The 27,744-nt window shown below is 38.9% G+C and overlaps 1 long non-coding RNA gene across 3 annotated transcripts in view; it reads left to right on the forward strand.

Annotated features, from left to right (window-relative positions):
* Nucleotides 1-27,744, forward strand: part of LOC112644014 (uncharacterized) — a 55,036-nt gene that overhangs the window by 10,594 nt on the left and 16,698 nt on the right. For 2 of the 3 annotated variants that reach the window (XR_007411835.1, XR_007411842.1), the window contains exon 2: nt 24,180-24,344. The exons of the other annotated variant lie outside the window; for it this stretch is intronic. This is a non-coding gene — a long non-coding RNA (uncharacterized LOC112644014). The remainder of the gene's footprint in view (nt 1-24,179; nt 24,345-27,744) is intronic. 3 annotated transcript variants of the gene reach the window in all.

A 27,744-nucleotide genomic window follows, 5' to 3' on the forward strand; every position in this document is an offset into this window, starting at 1 on the left:
TTCTAGACATTCCATTGGAGTGGGCTTCTATTCCTACATAGATTCTACACTTGATGCCCCTTCAGCAGCAAGAACAGTGCTGAGTCTCAAGTTGGTACTTACAAAATATCCCTTGACTGAGTGAAATGCTAAAATTTTCTAGAAAGGCTCTTTAGTATGGTGAGCAAAGATATGGATTCTGAGGGACTCAGAAAGGTATGACTTGAATTTTCTGTCAATTGCGAGTGTATAATCTTGCACAAATGTCTTTCTCAATCTCTCTGAGCTTAAGTTTCTTAATGGATGCTGGTATTGTTCATTGCCTCTGCAAAAGCAATCCATTTTTTGTTTTTCTTTTTCCTGATTTTTCTTAGGTATCAGATATTCCTTGTCTTGGGAAAAGAGGGCCCGGTTGTTGGTCTTGGAGGGTAGCTATATAACCCAATCTTGGTCAACAAGGTTTGGAATAAGTCTGTTGGGGTGTGTCTGGGGGAAATTTTTCCTTCCTGATAAGAGAGAGACATACAAAGAGAACCTCCCCTATCCTACGCCATCCTCTTCTACCAGACTTTGAGCATGGCTGTGTGAAGATGTGATGCCAGGAAATGTTCCCACCATATATCAACCAGAGAAGAAGGCCAAGAGGTTTGCAGAGATGCCAAACCAGAGCCCTGACTTCAGAGCACTCCCAAGTCAATGCTGGAAACTACCTACCTCTAGTTTTTGTTCTTATTGTTACCTGAGATGCTAAATAGTAAGTCTATATTATTCCTAAATGACACAGACTTTTGTGAAGAATAGATCAGACAATGTCTGTCAAGTGCTTAGCGTACTATCTTTCATACTGTGAGTGTTCGACAGAGTGGGTTAGTGGGTAAAATAGAGTACTTGTGGGTGGCCAGATTTGGAAGTTGTCTTCCCTCCTAGATTAGAGAAATTTGGGGGGCTCAGTATAAAAAAGAGAAGATGGTCACACATCAAACTATCAGAGGAAGCGTAAAAGGCAATATATGATTAGAAGCCAAAATGAGTGGCACCAATGGTAGGTGGTGTCGCAGGAAAGAGAGGAAGGGTTGATACATGTGTGTTAGGGGCCTCAGAGAAAGAATAAAGATAAATGAAAAAATTGAAGATTTGAAAGGGGAAAGCACTAAAATTACAGAAGTGGGAAGTGATGGCCGTTCACTGGCTTCCTGAGATCTGCCCGGTGTGGTCAGTGTTGTAGGGGAAGGAGAGAGGGGGAAAGGCGACAGCATCTCACAGGGGGGACTTGACACCAGAATGGGCTGAGATCTAATCTAAAGATATCTTACATAAACTCCTGAGAGGGGAAGTTGCTTGTGAAAACTGTGAAAGGAAAAAAAAATCCGAGAAATGTAGAAGAAGAAGAACTCAGATGGTGAGACCCCTACCAAGAAACCACTGCAAGAGCCCAATCAGTAGGTAAATTAGAAGAGCAGAGCTACTACCATTAGTAGTAGCTACCAGTCTTACCATTATAAGATAAATAAGATTAAGTCTCTCAATTAACTTCAAACAGTACTTACAACAGGTCTAGGTCAGATCACTTCTACCAAAGCTGAGAATGGTAGAACTGGCATGACTCTTACCAGCTTGTTTTCTTATCTTCTGGTGGTAAAGAGGATATAACATTATATATGCAATGTGACCTCAGCCATATAAGTAAAGTATGTGCAGAAATATGACTTGAAAGAAATGTGTCAAAATGTAAACAGTGATTGCAGTAACTTTATAGATGCTGGTCAATTTTTTTTTTTAACTTTAAAAGAATTCCCCACATTTTCCACAATAGGCATGCATTACTTTTAAAACCAGAAATATATGATCAAAATATCTACATGGAGGTGTTTATTCTCTTCCCAGTAGCACTACAATGAAACATATCTAAAGAGAAATAAGACCGAAAATAAGAAAACAAGTAAGGTTCTAATATTCTAATCGGGAGATTACATGCATTGTGTTTTTTCTCTGAAGCACCTGTCCAAATGTGATTGAGTAGCTTTAACCACCGGGTCTTTGTCTCCCTGTATGCAGTAAGCACCATGAGTTCCGAAACCACGGTAGTCTTCCCCATGACTGAGATACGCACTTGGCTCAAATTAAGGTGCTCACTGTTTGCTGAATGACTTGCTCATGCTAAGCACGTTGCCATGTTATTTCTTTTCTCTTATCCACTTTGAATGAACAACCACTGGTGCTTCCAGAATTACCCTCTCCATGGGATTTGCTGGTAGATGGGAAATATACAAATGTATCCTCTCAAGAGCATCAGTAATGTCACCACTGAAATTATCCAAAGCACAGTACAATTGTAGGTCAAAAAGGAAGTCCCATTTTGACATAAAATGCCATCTAATAGTCTTACTTTACTAATGACTTTCCATTAAATATACTGAAACACTGTTTTTATAATGGATCATTAATATTAATTAGCCTGAGTATTACAGTAGCATGGTTCACCCTAGAAATTTAAGCAGCTGTTGCTATGAGCAAGACCCAAGGCATGTGAGAGTGGCCACCTCCGTGGTGTGAATTTGGGGTCATCTTGGCTAAGACATCATGCGGTATATACTTTTTGAAATATAATTATCAGAGAATAAATATCTTCTATTATTAGCAATAAAAGTCATCATGTTAATGGCTCTGGGAGAAATAATACATATTTCTAAATTCCTGCAAAAAAAGGCTTTTGACAGAGTAGGGAGAGGCGGTCAGGCCAGGAGTCTTGGGGTGTGTGAAGAGGATAAGAAAGGAACAAGAAGGTTTTGAATGAGAGTGAGCCAGGCCATAGAAAGGGACAATACCAGGATCCAGGGCAACAGAATGCAAACCTTATCTATTTTAAGATATTGCCCTGGGCCAGCCAGGAGTATGAGAAAGTTTGCACATGAAACAAGCTCTGTTAGGGAGTGTAACACTTCAGTCAGAGTATTTATCTTGTTGCCAAGTGATAATCCCAACATAGATTCCATAGTTGGTAGGCCGTGGGAACGCATATCCAGTGTTCTGTGATTCAGCTGTGTAAGAAAACCAATAACCTTCCTAAAACCTGTCATGCCAAAAGCATGCAAAGAGAGATCACATTTGCAGAGCAGCCTCAGAATGCATCATGAATCATGAATTCACTCATCCTATACATCAGATGAAACTCTGTGTTTATAGTGATGCATTTCCTTCAAGGATCTAATGATACAACACCGGATTCATGTAACCACAATTGCATGCACCATTTGGCTCTCTGTTATCCTTGTGGATTATTTTTGGATAAGTGGATTATTTACATTACTTAACAAGTGCTAATTTAGTCTCTCTTTTATCTAGCATGTTCCCAGTGCATCTAGGCCAATGCTGTATGCCTAATAAGAGTCACACATTTCAATGATAACTTTCATAAAACATACTGAGAAAGTAAAAAAATAAGACATGTCATAGAATATATTCCAAATCAGGATGTCAATTACTTTTGTTTTGTCCTCTTTATGAATTTCTGTATCTTTTTTTCATTAAGAGTAGATAAAAGACCAGACACCCTGTTGACACTTTTTACTAAAATACGTAAATGATTCACACACAGGTTTCAGATTTGGTCCCATCTAAAATGACTAGGTGAATCTCTGATTTCTAGGAAGGAACTGTCAAAAGAAAAGAGTGTGAGCTGGGGGACAGTGATGCATTTCATCACAGGGTGAGACCAGAGCACCTAGTCTCCAAGTTAAGACAGCCTTACATAGACTTGTGTCAAAGTGAGAAGGATGGGGAAATGATAGCTCAGTTCTCTCTCTGTTAATTAGTCATCATTCATGGACATGGTGGACAGGAATATGGGAATGCAAATGGGATGCTTGGGTGAGAGTAGCAGGAGGGGAGGAAAGCAGACAACAGAGAAAAGGCTGCTGCAACTCTATCGCCAATCTTGACCTCTCCCCAGATCCTGAGCTAACCAAATGCAGCCTCCTAGCAGACAACCGCCCTTGACTGCCAATGGTCCATCATTCTCCACCTATTTCTCAACTACTTCCCATTCATCTATCAGTCATCCAAACCAAAATTGAAACAACATCTTCAATTCTTTTCCTTATATCCACATTCACATCTATCATTTAACAAGTCCCACTAATTTTAGTTTTAAAATATTTTTTGAGTTGATGAGCTCCTCTCTTCTCTCTCAAACTATTGCCCTTTGGTCTCCATCATCTCTGGTCTGATCTCTCAGTCTCTAGTGTAGTGTCTTGTCCCTTAAGTCATAAGCCTGCTATATTTACAATGTAATCTGACCTAGCTATGCCTCTTCTTAAAATTTTTCAGTGAGTCCCCAGCAAATATAAGATGTATATTTCAGAATTGGATTCATATGTCCAAGACCATCTGTGATCTGGCCCCTGCCTTTTTCTCTAATAACATCAATTTAAATATTGTAAAATAGTCTTTAATATCTAGTACATAATAGGTGCTCAAATTTGTTAGCACTTGTGATTGGCTCTATTACTGTACTTAGAACACTGGATTAAGTTCTATTTTTACATATTTGTTTCCCTGTAAAGTTTTTGAGAACAGAAGCTGTATATCTCAGTTTTTATACCCACAACTTTTGGTATAAGGTGTGCTCCCTGGGGATGCCTACTTAGTGTTTTTTTAACTAAACTGGAAACAAACTTTTGTATCCTAATTTTGATCCTCCTTAGCACTACTGAGATAGCCTCAAAATATGGGTCTTCCTTCTCTTCCTCCTTTGGTATGAAGATAGAAAACTTTATCTTTTGGGACAGGGAGCAGTTAAGGTTGAGTCTCATGAACTAATGTAAGATAAATATCGGGATCCTGCTCTAAGAGTTCGGAGAACTTCAGGGGCAGGTGCTGAGATAGGACTCCATAAGCAGAGGAACAGAGACCTTGATCTTGCCTAGCTAGCTGTAATAGAAACAAAGGGGTCAGACCTATAGCAGGGAAAATACCCCCTCTACTCCAGGGTTTGCATGAAGGCATCATAAGAGTTGAGGCCCCAGGAGCTATAAGCAGTGAGCAAGTATCAACCACTGAGAAAGGAGGCTAAGAGCTATGAGAAGATAGGGGTGGGGGTGGTTAAGACCACAACAGAAGAAGTCTACTTTGTGTCAATTTTCTAAGTTTTGTATTGAATACTTGCCTACAAACAGAAATACATAATTTTTAACGGAAAAAAAGTTGAAGATACTGCTAAACACCATGCTAGTAGTAGGGCTGCAAGAATATTGGCTCCAGGGAAAGAAATAATTTAAATGATTTATGTATTTGACATTGAATAGGTTAATGAGATCATAAAAAGATCAGAACATCTCAGGTTTCCATCAGGTCAGGACTTGTGATGGTTTTGTGCGTGCCTGTGTGACATTTCATTCCAGATACTTAATCTATTCCTTTGGAGTGCTTGTTTATCTGAAGTCTGAGTCAAAGGAATGACTATCTCCAAAAGGATATAATTTTTCAGTGATTTTTGCTCTTCCCACTTTTCCAACACTATTTCAATCATATTTCTTGATTGTTTCAATATTTGTACCCATATGCTTGTTGCCTTAATATGAAAGTGATATTTCATTTTGTACCCAGGCAGGGTATAGTTCTGAGTAGAGTAATTTAAGTTTTCTATAATAATGACTTCTTGGAGTTCAGTGGCTCTTTGATTAATCAGAACTGTGTACTTCATTAGTCTTACATTTCATCAACTGATGCTAAGAAACCCAAATACATGGAGGGATAAAGAATAAATCCATACCATTTACTTGAGGAAAGTTCCAGATCTTTCCACAGCACTCAGGTATGTACATCTTTGTGATCCACTCACCCACTCCTAGGGTTACAAATGTTTAACTCTTACTTCATAACAAGTTCCTGTTTGCCTGAACATGAGTACATAAAGCTCATTTCAAAAATTTTTTTGAAAAACTTTACCATCAAGGAGGAACCTCTGGTCATCACACTATGTTAATGAAGAGTCATAACCCCTTCGCCTGACTCATATTGAAATTATATTGCATGATTTTCTAATACAGCATCATAATCTTGAAGTGTAAGATCCTCTTTTTTCTTAAATTAATATAGAAAGTTAAGCACATCCCTGCATTTTCAAAATTTCTGACAAAGTCATGTAAAATATAATAATGCTCATGAGTTCCATCAGCTCTGCACAAAATTATAAAGTAAGAGAGATATAAAAAGAGCCATATATTATATATGCAAGACTAAAGTATTGTTATAAATGAAATAATGTAAAGTGTAAGACAGAATGTCTAATAATAAATAATTGATATTATTACTATTATTATTTTTACTATTGAAATCTTTTTGGTAATTATCTCCGCTTGAGTATTATACTAACATCTGATAATAGTCATGTGATCGTGGATAGGTGATTCTACTTCTTTGGCCTTCCTTTCCTTTACATTATAGTGGTCTCATACAAATTATGAAATACTTCAATGCATCTTATCTTATTATTTTCAGTGATTGTTTAAGTAGGTTAAATCATTGTTTTACAGCTGAGAAAACAGAACAGTATTCAAGTGATTTGCCTCATTGTTGGTAAATATTAAATTAAACCCAAATGTTTTAGGTCAATGCTCTTTCCATGGACAATAGCTTCCATGTTCTTTTCAGTTTTTAAATGTATAATTCTAGGTTTCTGGAATTGTTTAAGGAGCTGTTAGGAACTCAAGGACAGAGACAATGTCCTATTCATTCTTGACTTGCCTAGTGCCTAGTGATGTCATTAGCAAATGGTAAGTCCTCAATCAGTGTGCTAAACTGGACCCTCCCTTGTCCAAGCTACCCATGATAAGGCATCATCCAGCATCCCACCTTACTAATGGCTAGGATTTGCTCTGTATAGGATGCTGTTAGAAAAGGGAGGGAGTGTAATTCCTTGATTGGCATCTCAATAAATTTTGTTTATAGGGAGGATTAAACGGTAAATGAAGTAGAAATCATTTTTGGGTAAGAGGCAGGGGTGTTTGGTATTTAATGGGTGGCACAGTGACCTTGCTTTTGTCTGTACTTGAATAAAATTATGAAATGTGCAATTTTATCTCATTTTTTCATGGTCTCAGAGTAACTTGTCTGAGGTTGGTATCCCATGATAAAGTTTATGTCTAATAGGAGAACAAAATGACCTGGAAGTTTCATACTAGTTTCTGAGTGTCAAAAGCTGCTTTCTTTTTCTTTTCTTTTCTTTTCTTTTCTTTTCTTTTCTTTTCTTTTCTTTTCTTTTCTTTTCTTTTCTTTTCTTTTCTTTTCTTTTCTTTTCTTTTTTTTTCTTTCCTTTCTGACTGCCAAACAGCACTCATTTGTGGAGGAACAGCTTCACATGAATGGAAAGATTGCAGAATGTGCTAAAGATATTACCAAGAAGATAGCGTCTCATCCATGAATTCAATGTGACTTGTTTAGTTCTTTTTAAGGGAAAGGCTAATTCCAGATATTGCTATACTTTCTAGGATGGTTGGTTAAACAATTGTATTGTATTTAATACATTAGGCTTTGGTTTATGGTGTCTTTTTGTAACTTATTTTTTAAATTGTAATTAGAACAGGTACAAAATTTTTCTTCTCAGATTTCTCCCTCCTTAAAAGAATTAGTTTTAACTTCCTTTAGCTAATTCTTTCAGTATTTTCCTCCATATCTCTCCTAAAATTGTTTTAGGAAGTAGCAATATAAGCATGGCCTTTAGAACTACACATGTGCACATTTCCCATCCTACCATATTCTAATATAGTAATACTAAATTATATTTAGGTCAAAATTCTCTGTTTTCATTATTATGATTATGTGCATGGAATTCATAGCTGGGCCATATTATATAATTGTACTTTCTGTACATTTTGCTTTCCTCACACTCTGAATAATCTTGTCTTTTAAAAATGTGTTTAGTTTTATATTAGTTATTACTAACTCAACACAAACCTCTATTCACTAGATAAATCTTAATACATTTAATGAGATAAAAAGCAGGAGGTATCACACTCTCAATTTCAGCTATCCTATAAAGTTCTGGTCATCAAAACTAGCATAAGAACAGAAGAACAGGGCAGCCCTGGTGGTCCAGTGGTTTAGCGCCGCCTACAGCCTGGGGCATGACCCTGGAGACCCGGGATCAAGTCCCACATCGGGTCCCTGCATGGAGCCTGCTTCTCCCTCTGCCTGTGCCTCTGCCTCTCTCTCTCTCTCTCTCTCTCTCTCTGTCACTCTCTGTGTCTGTCATGAATAAATGGGTAAAATCTTAAGAAAAAAAAAGAACAGATCAATGTAACAGAGTCAAAAGCCCAGAAATAAACCCAATAATATATAGTCAACTAATATTTGACAAAGGAGAAAAGATAGTCCCTTCAATAAATGGCACCGGAATAATAGGATACTTACACATAAGAGAATGAGGAAACTCTCTGAGGAAAGTCCATAGTATTTTAATAGGGATTGAATTGAACATGTAAATTGCCCTGGGTAGCATAAACATTTTCACAATATTAATTCTTCCAATTCATAAGCATGGAATATTTTTCCATATCTGTGTGTCTTCCTCAATTCCTTTCAGAAGTTTTCTGTAGTTTTTAGGGCATAGATCCTTAACTTATTTGGTTAGGTTTATTCCTAGGTATCTTATCTTTTTGGGTGCAATTGTAAATGGGATTGACTCCTTAATTTCTCTTTCTTCAGTCTCATTGTTAGTGTATAGGAATGCCACTGATTTCTGGGCATTAATTTCGTATCCTGCCACATTGCTGAATTGCTGTATGAGATCCAGCAATCTTAGGGTGGAGTCTTAGCCAGGGGAATACTGAAAAAGAAAACCAGAGCCGAGGGCATCACAATGCCAGATTTCAAGTTGTACTACAAAGCTGTGATCATCAAGACAGTGTGGTACTGGCACAAAAATAGACACATAGATCAACGGAACAGAATAGAGAGCCCAGAAATGGGCCCTCAACTTTATGGTCAACTAATATTCGACAAAGCAGGAAAGACTATCCACTGGAAAAAGAACAGTCTCTTCAATAAATGGTGCTGGTATAATTGGACAGCCATGTGCAGAAGAATGAAACTAGACCATTCTCTTACAACCACACACAAAGATAAACTCAAAATGGATGAAAGATCTATATGTGAGACAAGAATCCATCAAAATCCTAGAGGAGAACACAAGCAACACCCTTTCTGAACTTGGCTACAGCAACTTTTTGCAAGATACATCTATGAAGGCAAAGGAAACAAAAGCAAAAATGAACCATTGGGACTTCATCAAGATGAAAAGCTTCTGCACAGCAAAAGAAACCGTCAACAAAACAAAAAGACAACCTACAGAATGGGAGAAGATATTTGCAAATGATAGATAAAGGGCTAGTATCCAAGGTCTATAAAGAACTTATTAAACTCAACAGCAAAGAAACAAACAATCCAATCATGAAATGGGCAAAAGACATGAACAGATATTTCACAGAGGAAGACATAGACATGGCCAACAAGCACATGAGAAAATGTTCCGCATCACGTGCGCAGGGAAATACAAATCAAAACCACAATGAGATACCACCTCACACCAGTGAGAATGGTGAAAATTAACAAGACAGGAAACAACACATGTTGGAGAGGATGTGGGGAAAGGGGAACCCTCTTGCCCTGTTGGTGGGAATGTGAACTGGTACAGCCACTCTGGAAAACTGTGTGGAGGTTCCTCAAAGAGTTAAAAATAGAGCTACCCTACGACCCAGCAATTGCATTGCTGGGATTTACCCCCAGGTACAGATGCAGTGAAACGCCGAGACACCTGCACCCCAATGTTCACAGCAGCAATGTCCACAATAGCCAAACTGTGGAAGGAGCCTCGGTGTCCATTGAAGGATGACTGGATAAAGAAAATGTGGTCTATATATACAATGAAATATTACCCAGCCATTAGAAACGACGAATACCCACCATTTGCTTGGATGTGGAAGGAACTGGAGGGTATTATGCTGAGTGAAGTAAGTCAATCGGAGAAGGACAAACATTATATGGTTTCACTCATATGGGGAATATAAGAAATAGTGAAAGGGATTATAGGGTAAAGGAGAAAAAATGAGCGGGAAAAATCAGAGAGGGTGACAAAACCTGAGAGACGCCTAACTCTGGGAAACGAACAAGGGGCAGTGGAAGGGAGGTGGGTGGGGGGTTGGGGTGACTGGGTGACAGGCACTGAGTGGGGCATTTGACGGGATGAACACTGGGTGTTATACTCTCTGTTGGCAAATCGAACTCCAATAAAAAATACAACAACAAAAAAGAATGAAATGACCCGTAGCTTACACCACTCACAAAAATTGACTTGAAATGGATTAAAGACTTAAATGGAAGACCTAAAACGATGAAACTCCTAAAAAAAAAATAGGAACAAAGCTCCTTGAGAAAGGTCTTGGTACTGATTTTTTGGATATGACACCTATAAGCACAAGCAATAAAATACAAAACAAATTGGACTACATCAAACTAAAAAGCATCTGTACAGCAAAAGAAACCATCAATGAAGTGGAAAGACAACCTTTAGAATGGGAAAAAGTATTGGCAAACCATATATCTGATAAGGGTTAATATCCAAAATATATAAAGAAGTAATGAAACTCAGTAGCAAAAAATCAAATAACCCAATTTTTAAAATGGGCAGAGGACCTGAATAGACATTTCTCCAAAGAAATATGTATAAAAGATATACTAAAGGCAGGTATGAAAGATGCTCAACATCACTTGTTCTTAGGGATGTGCAAATTAAAACTGCAGTGTGATATCACCCCCTGCCATCAAAAGAGAAGAGATAACAAGTGTTTGTGAGGTTGTGGAGAAAAGAAAGGGCATCCTTGTACACTGTTGATGGGATTGTAAATTGGTGCAGCCTCTATGGATAGCAGTAAAGAGTTTCTCAAAAAATTAAAAATAGAGCTACCGTATGAACCAGCAATTCCACTTCTGGGAATATATCCAAAGGTAATGAAAACACTAACTCAAGAAGATATCCGCACCCCCAAGTTCATAGTAGCATTATTTATAATAGGCAAGAAATGGAAACAATCTAAGTGTTTATTGATGGATGAATGGATAAATTGTGGTTTTGTATATGTGTATACACACACACACACACACGCTGGAATATTTAGTTAGCCATAAAAAATGAAGAATGGTAGGACCATTGCAACATGGATGGGCCCACAGGGCATTATGGTAAGTGAAATAAGTCAGATAGAAAAAGAGAAATAATATATTGTCTTACTTATATATGGAGTCTTAAAAAAAAAAAAGAAAGAAAAACTCATAGGAAAAGATATCAGGCTTGTGTTTACCAGAGATCAGGAGTGAGGGGAAGAGGAATTGAAAAAAGGTGGTCAGAAGGCACAAACTTCCACTTACAATAACTGAGGACTAGATGAATGTACAACATGACATGTCATTAACACTGCCGTCTGATATATCAGAAAATTGGTTAGAGAGTAAATGCTAATTATTCAACCACCCTAAGGAGAAAATTTGTTTCCTTTATTCTTTTCGTCTTCCTTTTTTAAAAAATTGTATCTATAGGAGAAGGTGGATGTTAGCTGAACTTGTAATCATTTCACCATATATTAAATTAAACCATCACACTGTACATCTTAAACTTCCAGAGATGTATGTCAATTATTTCTCAATAAAACTGGAAAAAAAATACATTCAAATGCTTGAGATATCGAATCAATTACGTTTTTAAAAATGATGATGCTCAGAGCCTCTGATCTGGTGCAGACCAAAACAGTTGCTCTCAATGCTCCTGAAAGTCTGTTGTCCTCTTGTAATGACCTAGAATCTGAGGTTTTTTTTTTTTTTTAATTCTTATCTCTTTTGGATTGGATTCTCTTCCAACATCCTTTGTCATCCTCTTTTTGTTTCACTGACTCGATTTGGGGGAGCACAAGCTCCATCAACAACTTGAGCAAAGAGACGGGGAATGAGGCTTTTTAGATCTTGAACATCTGAAAATGATTTTTCTCTCTCCTGTACTAAATTACTAGTTTGGTGATGTATAGAATTCTAGACTAAAAAGCATTTTCCATCCAAAATGCCAATAGGTATTTTCTGCCGTATTCTCAAATTCAGCTTTGCTATTAAAAACTCAAAGGTTGTTCTAATTTCTGATCTTGTATATATGACCTTACCTTTGATCTCTGGAAGCTTACAGAATTTCTCTGTCTCCAACGTCCTGAAATTTCATAATGATGTGCTTTGGGATGGGCTTACTTTCATCCAATTTTACTGGTACTCAGGCCCTTTTTAATCTGGAAGATTATGTCATTCAGTTCTAAGAAATTTTCTGGAATTATTTATTTTTGTTTTTTAAATGTATTCTTGTTATATTTTTAATATATTATTTAATACATAGAAGGGAATAGTGCCATTAATTTCTATTTACCATGGGTTTCTCCCCAGTTTCACCCTCTACCTTCTTTCTGAATGCTACCTGAGGCAAACACAATTTTGAATTTTTATTCATCATTCTCTAGTTTTATTTGTATATCCTTACCGAGAAAATCTGATAAAATAATAGGTTATCTTTGCTTGTGTGTGAGCTTAATTAAAATTTGGCACTATCTTGCACATACTCTAGAGAAGTGGGGTGGGGGGCATCCAGCAAATGTGTTTGGTAAAGGGCCAGATAGCAAATATTTTAGTTTCTGTGGGCCATATGGTCTCTATTACCGTTATCCTGTTGTGGTGGGAAAACAGACATGAATAAATGGGTGTGGCAGTCTTCAAATATGATTTTACTTGCAAAAACATATGGTGGGCCATATGCTGTAGTTTGCGGACTACTGCCCTAGGGAAAGTCTGCATACATACACAGATAATGCAAGAGTCTCTCGAGGTGTATACAACACAACATCAAACTGTTTATAAAAATCCTACATATTCTATGTCTTTTTCATCTTGGTTGTTCCATTCCATCTTATGTTTCTCAAAGTCAGGTGGTTTCTAGGTGTAGTTCATTTTTTCACTGCTATTCCACTGAATAGCAATTAATTGAATGAAATAGAGTATCACAAATTTTTTATCCATCATCCTATCAGTACATATTTAACTTGGTTCCAGTTTTTGTCTTCTGATGTGGTTTTCTAATACATATTCTCTTCAGCACTATACAAAAACATCCCCAATATGCACCTCGACAGCACTCGATATTGTCAAATTTCTTAACTCTTGACTATTTACCACAGATAAGATGATATGTCATAACTTACATTTCCCTGATTGCCAAAGAGGTTGAACATCCTTTCCTAACACTGTGATGATGTGGATTTCCTCTTCTGTGAAATTTTTATTTGAAATTTACTTTTGGTCAGGGAAAGTTTGGGGAAGATTTTTTTCTTTTTCCTACTAACTTATCAGAGTTCTTTCTATATAGTGTTGATTATATATGATGCAAAAATGTTCTAATTTGGCATTTTTACAAATTTTAAGATGTCTCTTGATGCTGTTAAATATATCTGTATTTTCTTACATGCTTAGCATTTTGTGTCTTTTTAGGGACATTTTTTTCCTATCTCAGAGTTAGAAAAATATTCTCCTATAGTAGCTTCTAAAACTTTTGTTGCTATAGAGGACTAGGGCTACTTGAAGAAAATAATTGATTCTAGGTCTGGGGCAGGAAAAATACAGGATGAGTCTAAACATGTTGTTATGCCAGAAAGCAAAGAAGCCATTAAAGACTACTAGGGTCGTGTCAAAAGGACCCAGAAACCAACATGAAAAAGCTCCCACTAACCAAAAATAAGGCAACTTGAGCATGAAAAAGAAATGATAGTGGCAATGAATTTAAACATTTCAAGTATATTAAAATTCATGAGTTAAAATGATACTTAAAGGGAAAAACACTAAAGAATACACCAACAAAACTATGGAATTTCATGGGAATATATTTAAGACAGGTTAATAATTTTCTTCAAAACTTGTAATTTTAGGATAAAAAGAAATCTAGATTGAAAGAGATTTTATATATAATTGAAATTTGTGAACTTATTTGAATTAACCAACTACAAAAGGAGAAAATTAAGAATCAAGTAGAGAAATTTAAAGAATGATGGGCTTTCTGATGGCAGGAAGAAATTACTTAATGTTTCAGTTATGATAAAGATATTGTTTTATGATTTTAAAGAGTCCTTACCTTTAGTGAGATGTACTGAAATGTTTGCGGAAAACATGGGATGATGCCTAGAATTTGTGTCAAGGCAGATTCTAAGTTCATCTAAGTTCAAAGTTGAGGGAGAAAGAGAGTAGAGGAAGAGACCTTGAGTGATCATAACTAGAGCTAGCTGGTGAGTATATGGAAGCTCATGAAATTGGTATCTCTACTTTTGTATGTATTTGAAATCTTCTATAATAAAAGTAAAATAAAAATCAGTATCTTAATGCAATAAAAGCCTACTTTTCGTTTCTCCATTGTCCCGTGTGAATCAGTAGGTAGAGGGTGAACAGTCTGCTCTTGATGGCCATTCTCAGACCTGGGTGTAGTATCTGATGTTGTCCAGCAAAAGAGCCTAGGGCAAAGCTCGCGTGCTAATGGTTATCATTGGGTCCCATTCCAGGGCATCGAGAGGAAGAGAGAAGGAAAGTGATACAGAGGAAGAAGGAAAGCTATTACCTTGTTGGCCAGAGCTTGAAAACCCAGCCAGATTCACACATCTCATTCATCTCAGAGAAGCTGTATGAAAATAGCACCTGTTGGAACAGCCTTTCAAAGTGAAACTGAGAGGGGTTATTCTATTCTCTATGGGCTTATTCTATTCTCTGGTCTCTCTGGTCCAAGTTATTCTGTGGAACATTAACTCTTTTAGCTTCTGGGCTGTTTCCCAGCCCTTCTGGACAGCTGTTGAGAGAAGCATCTCTAACACAGAAAATGCTTTGATGTTGTTCTTTCATTTTAGATGCCTTTCTTAAACGCATGGGGATACTTGTCAGTCTACTGTTTTAGAGTAGTGGGGCATCAAAAAGTTAAGTGGAAACTCTGTTTAGAAAGGAACCAGGGAGGAAAGGAGAGAAATGTAGAATGTAGAATGATCTAGCTAGGCTGTTTCTTTGGGCGATCCCCAGTATTATTATCTTCAGATGCCCAGAGAAGACCGTTTTGGCCTCCTCCTAGCTGCAAGATAATGACTACTGGATTTCTGGGGCCCAGGGGGACCTGCACAGTTCAGAATTTAAACTTGCACTTACTCCTCTTACGTCATTACAGCAACCCTGATCTTAGCCGTGTCCAGTGTACTACTATCTGAAGGCGACCATCTGGTTCACTGTCTCTAGAGAATCAGCCTCCAGTCACCTGCCAGTCTTCCTGGACAGGGAGGGGCAGCACTGGCTGCATGGGTGGTGGAAACGGATCTGAATGTCAAATCGACTATCAATTGTCCCACTGGTCTGTTTCTGCTTCAAGCTTCCATCCTAGTGCTGCTAATTCTTCAGCCTTTACAGACATTCTGCTGGCACATGAAATTGATTATCAGCCTTCCCCATTGCTCATTCTCTAGGACTCAATGATCTTGGTTCTTCCAAGCCAATTATCACCCATAATAACCAATCTACTCTTTTAGCCTCCAAAAAGCTACTGCTGTTATATTCTCTTCAATTCCCTTCATCTTCCTAACTTAACTGCTTTAAACCAACAGCAGCCAAAATAAGAAAACCGTTATTTTCTCACGTGATTTTAGGAACGTCCTGAGGTTAAATGAGTGTCTGTAATCTGTGTCTCTAACCAGATGTCCCACTTGCTTGTCCAGCAAGCAGCCCTCCAGACATGTGTCCCTCCGCAGATGGTGTCATGGGACTGATGGCATTGTGACTCTGATTGCAGGAATTTTCAGTGTTGCGGAAGAGACATTTTTGTACTATTGGGGGCCTTCTGGTGACCAACATATTTTACCCCAGAGGTTTCTCCTCATGCATGAGTTGTGTCATGACTCCTTAATGATGCATATCTGAGTCAAGTGATTTACCTGCTGCGACTTTTCAATATGTTTTCAAGCTTAAATTGTGGGGTCAGCTCTAAATCTTGCCTTCGTTTATATTTTCCCTTCCTATGTCAGCACCCAAACCCTTCCTCCTCATCCTCTCCTCCACCTCCCTGCAAGCCTGGCGTGATAGGGCTCAGGGTAACCAAGTAGGTACTGCCCTGCTCTCAGCCAGGAATGCATTCTCTTGCCCCTGGTTTCAGTTACTGGGCCAGAAGACCTGAGACAAAGAGCTTTCCAAGCCCATCATATTGCATAAGCATCGCGATGCTTATTCCTGCCAGTTAGGGAGGTGAGTAAATCATTTTTTCTAACACTCTGGAGCCAGGTTTCTTGGAAGTTAATGTGCATACCTATCTCCCAGAGATCTTAATATTCAGATTCTGATAAACCAGGTCTTAGATGAGGCCTGAGATTGCACCATTCTAACAGGTTCCTCATTGATGGATCCTTGTTAGACCAGATGCCACTGCTCTGAGGCCACACTTTAAGTAGCAAAGCTCTGGGTGCTCTTTCCTTCTTTATGTCCTGTCTACAACCTCCCCCACTGATGAGTGTGGTGGACACTGTTGGTGCTTTGCCTGTATGCTCATCCCCAGCTTCTGTCCACTTGCTGCTAATGGCTTGCATCTGGAACATTCAGAAACTTTCCAGTGGATGCCAAAGCCATGTCTTCAGTAATGAGAACTGGGAGTACCTGTGAGTTTTACATCTCCCAGGAAAGGCCCACAGCCAGTAGCTGACAGATGTGAGAATACAAAAGCCCAATTTCTATGTTCTGAGTGTTACGTTCTAGAGCTCCCCGTGGGGTCAGGCCAAGTCTGGGACTTCACCTGAAATTCCACCCTCATTTGGCTGTTTCTCCTTCCTCATCCCCCTGAGCCATTCCTGGTTTCCCCCAAAGGGAAATCACTTTTCCAAGAATCATAGGCTTGAGGTCTGTTTCAGAGAGAATGCAACCTAAAACAGGTGGCCTTCTCCAAGAGAGAGATGAATAATAGAAAAACCCCACCTGAAGGGACTGTGCTGCTGTGTGCCAGCACCCAGCATAGCACCTGGCATGTGGTAGGTGCTTTGTCAATTTTAATTTGATGAAGGTAATTTATATATCTGGGCCCACAAAATGGAGGCCCTACCCACTGGCCTGGCCCACCTCACAAATCTAAACCAAAGTCAGCCTGCACTTAAGAGGAAATGCCTGTCAAGGAAAGCGAACACAGACCAGTCACAGTGCTGCCACTCAGCCTTAGCTAGCTCACCTTACCCTAGAAAACAGGACCCGCCGGCCTTCTAACGTAATCCCCAGCCTCCTAGCCAGTCCTGCCCTGTTACCCATCTCTCCTAAGGCGCCATAAACTTCACTCTTGCCTCTCCCTCCAGAACGGTGCTCCACTGCCTGTGATGCACCCATTGTTTCCCTTGAATAAAGGACACCAAAGTCTTTACTAAATTGTTTTAGTTTTGGCAAACAGAATGCCTTGTATGACTGAATCAAATTTCTCAAGAAAGTTGATTTAGAGCAGCCTGGGTGGCTCAGCAGTTTAGCGCTGCCTTCAGCCCAGGGCGTGATCTTGGAGTCCCAGGATCGAGTCCCATGTCAGGCTCCCTGCATGGAGTCTGCTTCGCCCTCTGCCTGTGTCTCTGCCTCTCTCTCTCTCTCTGTGTGTATCTCTCATGAATAAATAAAACCTTTTTTTAAAAAAAAAAAAAGTTGATTTAAAACCTTATCTGATTTTCAGATCATGTGGTCACAGTAGAACTGGAGCCCCCCTCCTACACAAATGCCTGCCCAAGTAGGGCAGTCCCATTTCCACCCACACCTCTAAACCCCCCAGTACTACTGGGATCCCCAGAGGTACAGAAGGTTCAGCAACAAATGCCCTCAGATCTCACTCTTTTAACATAGATCTGAACTGGGGGATCCCTGTGTGGCTCAGCGGTTTAGCACCTGCCTTCCGCACAGGGCGTGATCCTGGAATCCCGGGATCAAGTCCCGCATCGGGCTTCCTGCGTGGAGCCTGCTTCTCCCTCTGCCTGTGTCTCTGCCTCTCTCTCTATCTCTCTCTCTCTCTCTCTCTCTTTCTCTCTCTGTCTCTCATGAATAAATGAATAAAAATATTTTTTAAAAAACCACACAGATCTGAACTGAAGACCTCAGTAGTTGGCATGGCTGTCCTAGTCCCTTTCACCCCCCACCCCCTCCCACCCCGACTCCAGGAAAGAACACCAGAATATCTAGTAAATTGCCACATCAACACAGAGCTGCTGACCCGGCACTCCCTGGTAATACAGCTTTCTAATCATGAGGAAAGACAGGAAGATGGCTCCACACGCAAGCCCATTTCCTGCATATTTGCAATGGCAGGACTTCACACAGCTGCTGGATGGTGTAGCAACCCCACGGTGCACGTATTCTTGCAACATGTTTGGAATGCAGGCCCGGCAGACGCATGTGGATTCGAGCATCGTCATTCGGGATTTACACGGAGCATTATGAAGAAAATGCTCACAAAATCTTATTATGGTCCCTCAAATTATTGCATAGCGTAATAAGAAATGAGGCAGAAGGTCAGAGTATATCATGGCTCATGCGGACACAATGTGAAATAATGAAATTATAGACACAGTCGATCAAAGAAACACCCAAACATTAAAAAGGTGAAACAAATGTTTTGCTGTACTGACAATTTCCATCTCTGAGGAGGAGTTTGAAGCATCGTATGTTGGCTTACAAAGGAATGAAGTGGGAGACAAAGGATGTTTGCTTAAAACACTCTCTGGGAATGGCAAGTGAGTCTCTGTGTCTTATATTTTGCATTGCTGTTTCCATCCACTGGTTCTTCACGCAATTTTCTCTTGTTTAGTGGTTTTTCGTAGCCTTGTCCCACTTTAGTTACTTCTAATTATTCCTTCATGCTTTCGTAAGAGACTATGAAGCCTCATTAGTGTGGAAACAAAGACTGAGACTTTTCCTTGCTTCCACTGGGATTATGCACCTCATGTCCGAGGAGAGACAGACGGCATCCTGAGGTCATTAATAACACTGTCTGTCAGATCTGGCTATGGTCTCTCAAAGACTAAGACCCTGAATAAACCTGGACCCCTTAGGAGAAACTAGAGTCTTTATGAATTTTGCCATATTGATATCTGAAGCCCTTGTGAATATAATAGGAGTGTATGAAAGTTCTTTCCTCTCTGTGAATGGATTCATGGAAATTCAGAAACCATGATAATTTTGCACATTATTTCCTCAGGAAGCCTAAAGCTAACTTTTTCTCTCCCTTTCTGAGTGTTTGTGTCTCTCAGTCTTCCTTTGATGCCCATTCCTCCAGCTTCCACCCAGATAAAGCCCGTCCGTGTTTACCACAACACCACCAGAAATGTGTGGCCCATAGTATAGCCTGTCCTGACAGTGCAGTGACCAGAAATAATCAAGCAATTGTACCCTTTGCCTTGATCTCCTGGGAGAACACTGAAGGGTTTCCCCCGGCAGCCCAGAGCACCTCCTGGTAAGTCCCTTGACCATTCTCTTCTCACCCCTCTTCCTATGGCTCCAGCTCCCGCTCTGCGTCAATCATCCATTCAGAACCCCTTGCTAAGATGACAAGTCATTGGCCTCTCTCCTCGCTTCCTTTTTATCAGCCCTAAAGGACTGTATCAGTTCATTTACCCTCTGGCTTCTTTTCATTTCCTCTTTGTTATATGCATTACTCAGCCTCTCCTGCCTGGAAGTGAATCCATGAAGCAAGAAAGCTCCCCACCTAATAGCAGACAGAATGGAGGGAAGCAGGGGTGGGGAACATTGTGTGAAGACTCATGCATTAACAATTCATTATTGTAATGATTTATTAACTTATTTTTATTATTTATACGATGAAGTTAATAAATCATTACACATTTTTAATTCAATTTAAAATGGTGGTTTAGGTTATTTTAACTGGAGAGTGTTCTATTATGGTCATAAAACTCATCTATGGCCACAAACAGCTGAGCAGAGTAATCACCTCTCCCTATTCCCCACCCCACCTCACCCAACTACTCTTAACTTGTTTAAACCTGTGTATTCCTTCCTGACTCCCACTTTCTGGCTCCATATTCCAATTCTCATAACTGCTTTTTGGCTTCCTTGGACCTTAGCGATTCATTCTTTTTCTTTCTTCTTTCTTTCTTTCTTTCTTTCTTTCTTTCTTTCTTTCTTTCTTTTTTTTTTTTTTTTTTTACAATTCTTAAATTTCCCCTTTTGCTCTTTTTTGGGTAAACAGTTCACATCTGACTTCAGTTCTTCTTGTTCCTTGCCCTAGATATAACCATTTCCTGGGCTGAGAACTACCCCTGACCCCTCACCACACACCTGGTTCCCTACTAGTACCCCAGATCCAAACAGATGGTGGTTTCCTTGTCTGTCTTACACTCTTGGCTATGATTTTACAGTATACTGTAGTTGACTTTGCTTCAAGTAAAGCAAGTATCCAGTGAATGTTGAGTGATTTTCATTCCATTGAACTATTTCTCATAGTGCTCAATCAAGCTCCCTGGCTACCCTAAGCCATCTTCCACATCCATGCGGGCACCTTCTCGGGGAGCCCTCCAGGAAGCATGTCCTCCTTCCTGCTTCAGCCCATAGTCCTCTTCCATTGATGCTTCCTTATTTGTGCTTCCCCTATTTTCATACCTATATATAGTCTGTTTTTCCAATGAAGAGAGCACAAGATTTATTGAATTAATAACAATAACAACAGCATAGTGATAAATAACTGTTGTTGCATAAGAACGGTTGTTGAGTAGCAACCACGGGCATTCACAGTACTGAGGGATTTACATGTAATCTTGGTTTAATGTTTACAATAACCAATGCATTAGTACTATTGTTTCTCCATTTCAGAGGAGAAAACTGCACTTTAGAAGCCATTTAGGCTACACAGCCAGTGAGGATCAGAGCTGGAACTCCCATTCTCTCAGGGCAGAGTTAAGGGCATTCCAATTCCTGGATTTGTGCTTTGGGGTGGTGGGTGTTAGGGGCTGAGGGCCAGAGAGCCCGAGATCAGCAGGGGATGCACCTCCAAGCCCCAGAGAGAAAGCATACTGCATGACACACCGTCTAGTTTCACATGGCTCTACTCAGTTGACTATACCACTTTTCTTAAGTCTCTTAAAACAGTTTCAGCCTTGTCCTAATCAAGTTTCAGAGTATCAAAAGGTAGATGATGTTTGGCAACCAGGAATTATCTTCTATTACCATACATGCGGAAACCCACTTTTGTTTTCATTAAGAAAGAAGGGTATTTCCATACTTAATCCTCTCAGAGCACTTCTTGGTTTTCTCGACTGGATTATCTAGTTATATTCCCTTCCTGAAAGCCTTAAAACATTCTATTATTGTCTATCGTGGCATTCATTATATTGTTCTTAGCATTAGATGTTTTTTAAAAAGATTTATTTCTTTATTTGAGAGACAGATTAGACATGAATGGGAGGAGCAGAGGGAGAGGTAGAGAGAATCTCAAGCCGAGCATGGCGCTGGAGGTAGGGCTTGATCTCACGACTGTGAAGTCATGACCTGAGCCAAAACCAGGAGTTGGACGCTTAACCAATTGCACCACCCAGGTGCCCCTACAGTTGTTGTTGCTGTTGTTTTTAAATTCCTTCATCAGATTGGATTAAATGTGCTAACAGGGACCGCGTCTTCCTCCTCTTTAATTTCCTACAGCAAGTCACTGTTAACTAATGTCAAGAAAGAATGCTTGCATTAGGTGGGATTTCCCAAACTTGGTGCTACTGATATTTTGGGCTGGATGATTCTTTGTTGTGGGGGCTGTCCTGTACCATAGGATATTTAGCAGCATTTTTGCTTCCATGATCTATCGGCCCTCCTCTCAGACTCCCAAATTGACAAAAATGTCTCCAGACATTGCCAAAAGTCACCTGAGAGATAAAAACCGCTCATGGCTGAGAACCATTGATAAAGAATATTGTACAATTCAAGTGCTTTCACATAAAAGACAGCTGTAAAAATATTAAAGAAAAGAGGGATAAATAAAACCTGGCTTAAGTTAGATGAATCATGTAATTTTCAAATATATATTTTGGCAATTTATTTCTCATGGCTACCAGCCTCTAAGAGCTCATGCTCCGTATTTTGGCAATTTAAGAAAAGGTCTCAAAATAGATGGAAGAAAGGGAATTAGCATTTATGTAGTATACCTATTGAATATTAGGTACTTAACTTATAGTGACTCACTTAATGTCCAACAAAATGTAATGGAATAAGGTAATATCAGGACTTAGGGAAGGTTCTGTTTTCTTACATGTTCTCCCCTGAAAATCTACCATCAATGGGGTAATAAAAGAACAGCATTAATACTTAAACCTGTGGGCTATAGAGGTAGATAGTGGATTCCAAGCCTGGTTTTGTCACTTAATAGCTGCTTGGGGCAAGTTACTTAAACTTGCTGAGCTTCAATTGACTCATTCGCAAAGATGAGTTTAATTATAGCGCCTCTTCATAGAGTTTTGTGAAGATTAAATGAAATAATGTGTGCACAGTGCTTAGAACACTACCAAACCTTGGTACTCAATAATAGTATCTAAAAATAAAAATATTAATTGTGCACAAAAAGAAGTACATCATTTGCAAGCTCATTAATTGTAAGATAGAACCCAATTTCAGAGGCATTAGAATACACATTTATCATTTCTCTGAGAACTATTGATATTCAGTATCTTTTCATGTACTTATTGGCCACCTGCCTTATTTTCTTTTGTGATATATCTACTATTTTATTTTTTAGAATATTTTATTTACTTATTCATGAGTGACACACAGAGAGAGGTAGAGACACAGGCAGAGGGAGAAGCAGGCTCCAGACAGGGAGCTTGATGTGGGACTCCATCCCGGGTCTCCAGGATCACACACTGGGCTGAAGGCGGCGCTAAAACGCTGAGCCACCCGGGCTGCCTGACTCACATGACTTTAAATGAATCTGGAAATCATTAGGTTGAGTAAAAGAAGCCAGACACAAAAGAGTAGATGCTGTATTATTCCATTTATACAGAATTCTAGTAAAAGCAGACTCATCTAGAGCAATAGAATGCAGATTAGCGGTTGTCTAAGAATGGAGATGGAGACAGGATGGATTGCAAAAAGACCTGAGGAAATACTAGAGGCTGATGGAAATATTTGGTATCTTGATTATGCTGGCGTGTACACAGTATGTAAACTAATCAAATAGTTCCTTTTATATATGTGGTGCTTTTTTGTTTTGAAGGTAGACTTAATTTCCTTTTATTCTTTTTATTGTTTTTTAGTTAAATTCCAGTGAGTTAACATACAGTGTAATATTAGTTTCAGGTATATAATATAGTGATTCAGCATTTCCATACAATACTTGGTATTTATCACGAAGAGTGTTTCTTAACTGGACTATTCATTTTAGGAATGTTGAGTTTTATAAGTACTGTATAGATTTTGGATACTAACCCTTTATCAGGTATGTCATTTGCAAATATCTTCTCCCACTCCATAGGCTGCCTTTCAGTTTTGTTGATCATTTCCTTCATTGTTGCAGAAGTTTTTTATCTTTTTTTTTAAGATTTTATTCATTTATTCATGAGAGACACACAGAAAGAGAGAGGCAGAGACACAGGCAGAGGGAGAAGCAGGCTCCATGCAGGGAGCCCGACATGGGACCGGACCCGGGTCTCCAGGATCAGGCCCTGGGCGGAAGGTGGCGCTAAACCACTGAGCCACCCACCCAGGCTGCCCAGAAGTTTTTATCTTGTTGATGTCGGAGTAGTTTATTTTTGCTTTTGTTTTCCTTGCCTCAGGAGGCATACCTAGAAAGTTCCTATGGCCAATATCAAAGAGGTCACTGCCAGTGTTCTCCTCTAGGATTTTTATGGTTTCAGGTCTCACATTTAGATCTGTAATCCATTTTGAATTTACTTTTGTGTATAGTGTAAGAAAGTGGTCCAGTTTCATTCTCTTGCATGTGGCTGTCCAGTTTTCCCAACACCATTTGTTGAAGAGACTGTCTTTTTCCCATTGGATATTCTTTCTGGCTTTGTTGAAGATTAATTGGCCATATAGTTGCAGGTTCATTTCTGGGTTTTCTATTTGTTCCATTGATCTATGTGTCTATTCTTTTTTTTTTTTTTAAGATTTTCTTTATTTATTCGTGAGAGACACACAGAGAGGCAGAAACACAGGCAGAGAGACAGGCAGGCCTGATGTGGGGCTCGATCTCGGATCCTGGGATCACGCCCTGAGCCGAAGGCAGATGCTCAACTGCTGAGCCACCCAGGCATCCCTATGTGTCTATTCTTGTGAGTATCATACTATTTTGATCACTACAGCTTTGTAATATAATGTTAAGTCCAGAATCGTGATGCCTCCAGCTTTGCTTTGCTTTTTCAAGATTGCTTGGACTACTTAGATTCTTCTGTGGTTCCATACAAATTTTAGGATTATTTATTCTAGCGCTGTGAAAAATGCTGTTGGTATTTTGATAGGGATTGCATTAAATCTGTAGATTGCTCTGGGTACTATAGACATTTTAACAATATTTGTTCTTCCCAGTCCATGAGTATGAAATGTCTAATGGAATTTGTGACACTAAACCAGCCCTGCAAGAAATATTAAAGGGAACTCTTTGAGTGGAAAAGAAAGATCTAAAGTGAGAAAGATAAAAAGGGATCAGAGAAAATATCCAAACAATGACAAAACAAGTAATAAAATGGTAAATATATATATCTATCACTAATTACTCTGAATCAAAAGAATAAGGTGTCAGAATGGGAAAAAAAAAAGACCCATCTAAATTCTGCCTATAAGAGACTCAATTTTTTTCTACTTTTTTGAAAATATTTTATTTATTTATTCATGAGAAACACAGAGAAAGAGAGACAGAGACATATGCAGAGGGAGAAGCAGGCTCCATGCCGGAAGCCCAATGTGGGACTTGATCCTGGGACTCTGAGATCATGTCCTAAGCTGAAGGCTCAACCACTGAGCCACCCAGGCATCCCTAAGAGACTCATTTTAGACCAAAGTCATCAGCAGGTTGAAAGTGAGGGTACGGGGAAACATTTATCATTCAAATGGATGCCAAAAGAAAGCCAGAGTAGTGATACTTACATCAGAAAAACTAGAGTTTAAAACAAAGACTGTAATGAGATAAAGAAGGGCAGTATATCATAATAAAGGGAAAAATCCAATAAGAAGATCTAACAATTGTAAATATCTATGCACCCAACAAAGGAGTACGCAAATATATAAAAAGATTCATAACAAACATAAACGAACTAAGTGATAATAATACAATAATAGTATGGGACTTTAACACCTTACTCACAGCAATGGATAAATAGAAAACAAGGATACAGTGGCTTTGAATGACACACTGGACCAGATGGACTGAACAGATATATTCAGAGCATTCCCTCCTAAAACACCAGAATACACATTCCTTTCAAATGCACATGGACATTCTCCAGAACAGATCACATGTTAGGTCACAAATCAGGCCTGAACAAATACAAAAAGATTGAAATTATACCATGCATCTTTTCTGACCACAACGTTATAAAACTTAAAGTCAAGAAAAAAAAGAAAAAATTTGGAAAGACTACAAATACATGCAGATTAAACAATGAATGGGTCAACCAAGAAATCAAAGAAGAAAATTTTTTAAAAATACATGGAAACAAATGAAAATGAAAACACAACAGCCCAAAACCTTTGGGATGCAGCAAAAGCAGTCCTAAGAGGGAAGTAGGTAGCAATGCAGTCCTACCTTAAGAAGCAACAAAAATCTCAAATAAAAAACCTAACCTTACTCCTAAAAGAGCTAGAAAAGAAATGCCAAATGAAGCCTAAAACCAGCAGCAGGAAGGAAATAACAATGATTAAAGCAGAAATAAATGATAGGGAATAAAAAAAAAAACCCACAATAGAACAGATCAATAATATATAATATATATTATGCAAATTTTATATATTGTACTCTGAAAACCATAGAACGATGAAATAAATTGAAGATGACACAAAGAAATGAGAGACATTTCGTGCTCATAGATTAGAAGGACAAATAGTGTTCAAATGCAGCTTATTATACATAACATGTCGATAAAGTTGTAAAAAAATATGCATTTGAGATCAAGGAGATACAAAATTTTTCTCATCAGTTAATGCAGAATTAAGATCCTTCACTCACCTCATGCCAACTCCAGCATCTGTCAGACTCCTTAAACAACATTAATACTCCTTACTTTACTAGTGGCTGACATTGGCTCTTGGTGGTATAAGTTCATTACCTGTCCTCTAGAGGTCAGCCTTGTTCCAGAAAAATAACTCAAACTGGTAAACATACTAGCTCACCTGGACTGTGGGAAGTAGCCTTAAGATGTATTGGAGGAAGTGTGTGTATGTGTATTTAGTCTTGCATCAAATAAAAAACTGGTGTGTTTTGGTATGACAGCCTCCTGCCCTACCACTGTCCAAAGAAAGCGTACCCCTAGAGTGAGTAAGTTGACAGCTAACATTCAATGGGAGGAGAACTCTTTAGAGAAGCCTAAAAGGGATCTTAAATTAGGAACTCTTGGTTTCATGCAGATGTTTGGGAGAAAACAGGCACATCTAGCTATTTGGGTTATTTTCTGCCAGAAGGGATGTTGGAACAATTTAGTAAAGAACAAGTATTCATTGAAGGTTGACTGTGTACCTGGAACAATGGTAAGTACTTTTATATGTGCCACCATATTAATCTTTACAACACTCTGAAGCTGGTGCTAGTCTTCCTATTTTTACTGAGGAAGCAGATGGCCAGAGAGGCAAAGTAAGTCTCCAAATTCCCATGGCAGTGGAGCCTGGTTTCAGGCCCTGGTCTTGCTACCTTCAAAACTTAATTATCACTGCAAGATACTACATTTTTGTTATTTTTTCTTTTTTATTTAAGTTCAATTAGCCAACATAAAGTACACACTTAGTTTCAGATGTAGTGGTCCTCTCAGGCCTTAACCCAAAGGTAGATAGAGTTCAGTAATATAAGCAATTTCAGGCTGTGGCTGATGTTTTGGCATATCCCACTAAGGGGGCACACAGTGTCATTGGATATGTTATTGAAAGGCTTTATCAAAAGTAGTGATAAGTTGTTTGAATTTGCAGATAACAAGAATCTAAGAAGAATAGTTCAGAAAATACATTCAAGTATATATCAAGCCCACAAATATAAAATTTAATAAGGATAGATTTAAAAAGAAAACCTTGCAGACATTTGCAAGAGCATTATAGAAAGAGGATTTCAGCATTTGAAAATGAGGCAATATTTTTGAGGGTATGGGTCCATGATTCCCACATCCTACAGGAGATTGATGGACCAAACTAGAAAGGGCTCCCAGTCAGGCTATTTGGAGGAAGCAGGAAAAGGGGTAATACAAAACAAAAATTCTTTGATTTCCATCGTACAGAAATTAGAACATCCAAGACAAGGGAAGGAATTTGGAACCAATTGAGACCTTGATCAACCAATTGAGATCCACATCAACACAGATGGCCTATCAAGAATGGTATTGTAGGGCTCCAGATTGCAAAGCAATTGACTCTTTCTTTTCAGCTCAAGTCTGATCTCAGGATTGTGAGATCGAGTCCTGCATCAGGCTCTGCTCTCTGCTTGAGTTTCCCTTTCCCTCTCCCTTTGCCCTCTCCCCTCCACTTGCTCTCTCTCTC

Source organism: Canis lupus, chromosome 1, assembly GCF_003254725.2.
Source record: "Canis lupus dingo isolate Sandy chromosome 1, ASM325472v2, whole genome shotgun sequence".
NCBI lineage: Eukaryota > Metazoa > Chordata > Mammalia > Carnivora > Canidae > Canis > Canis lupus.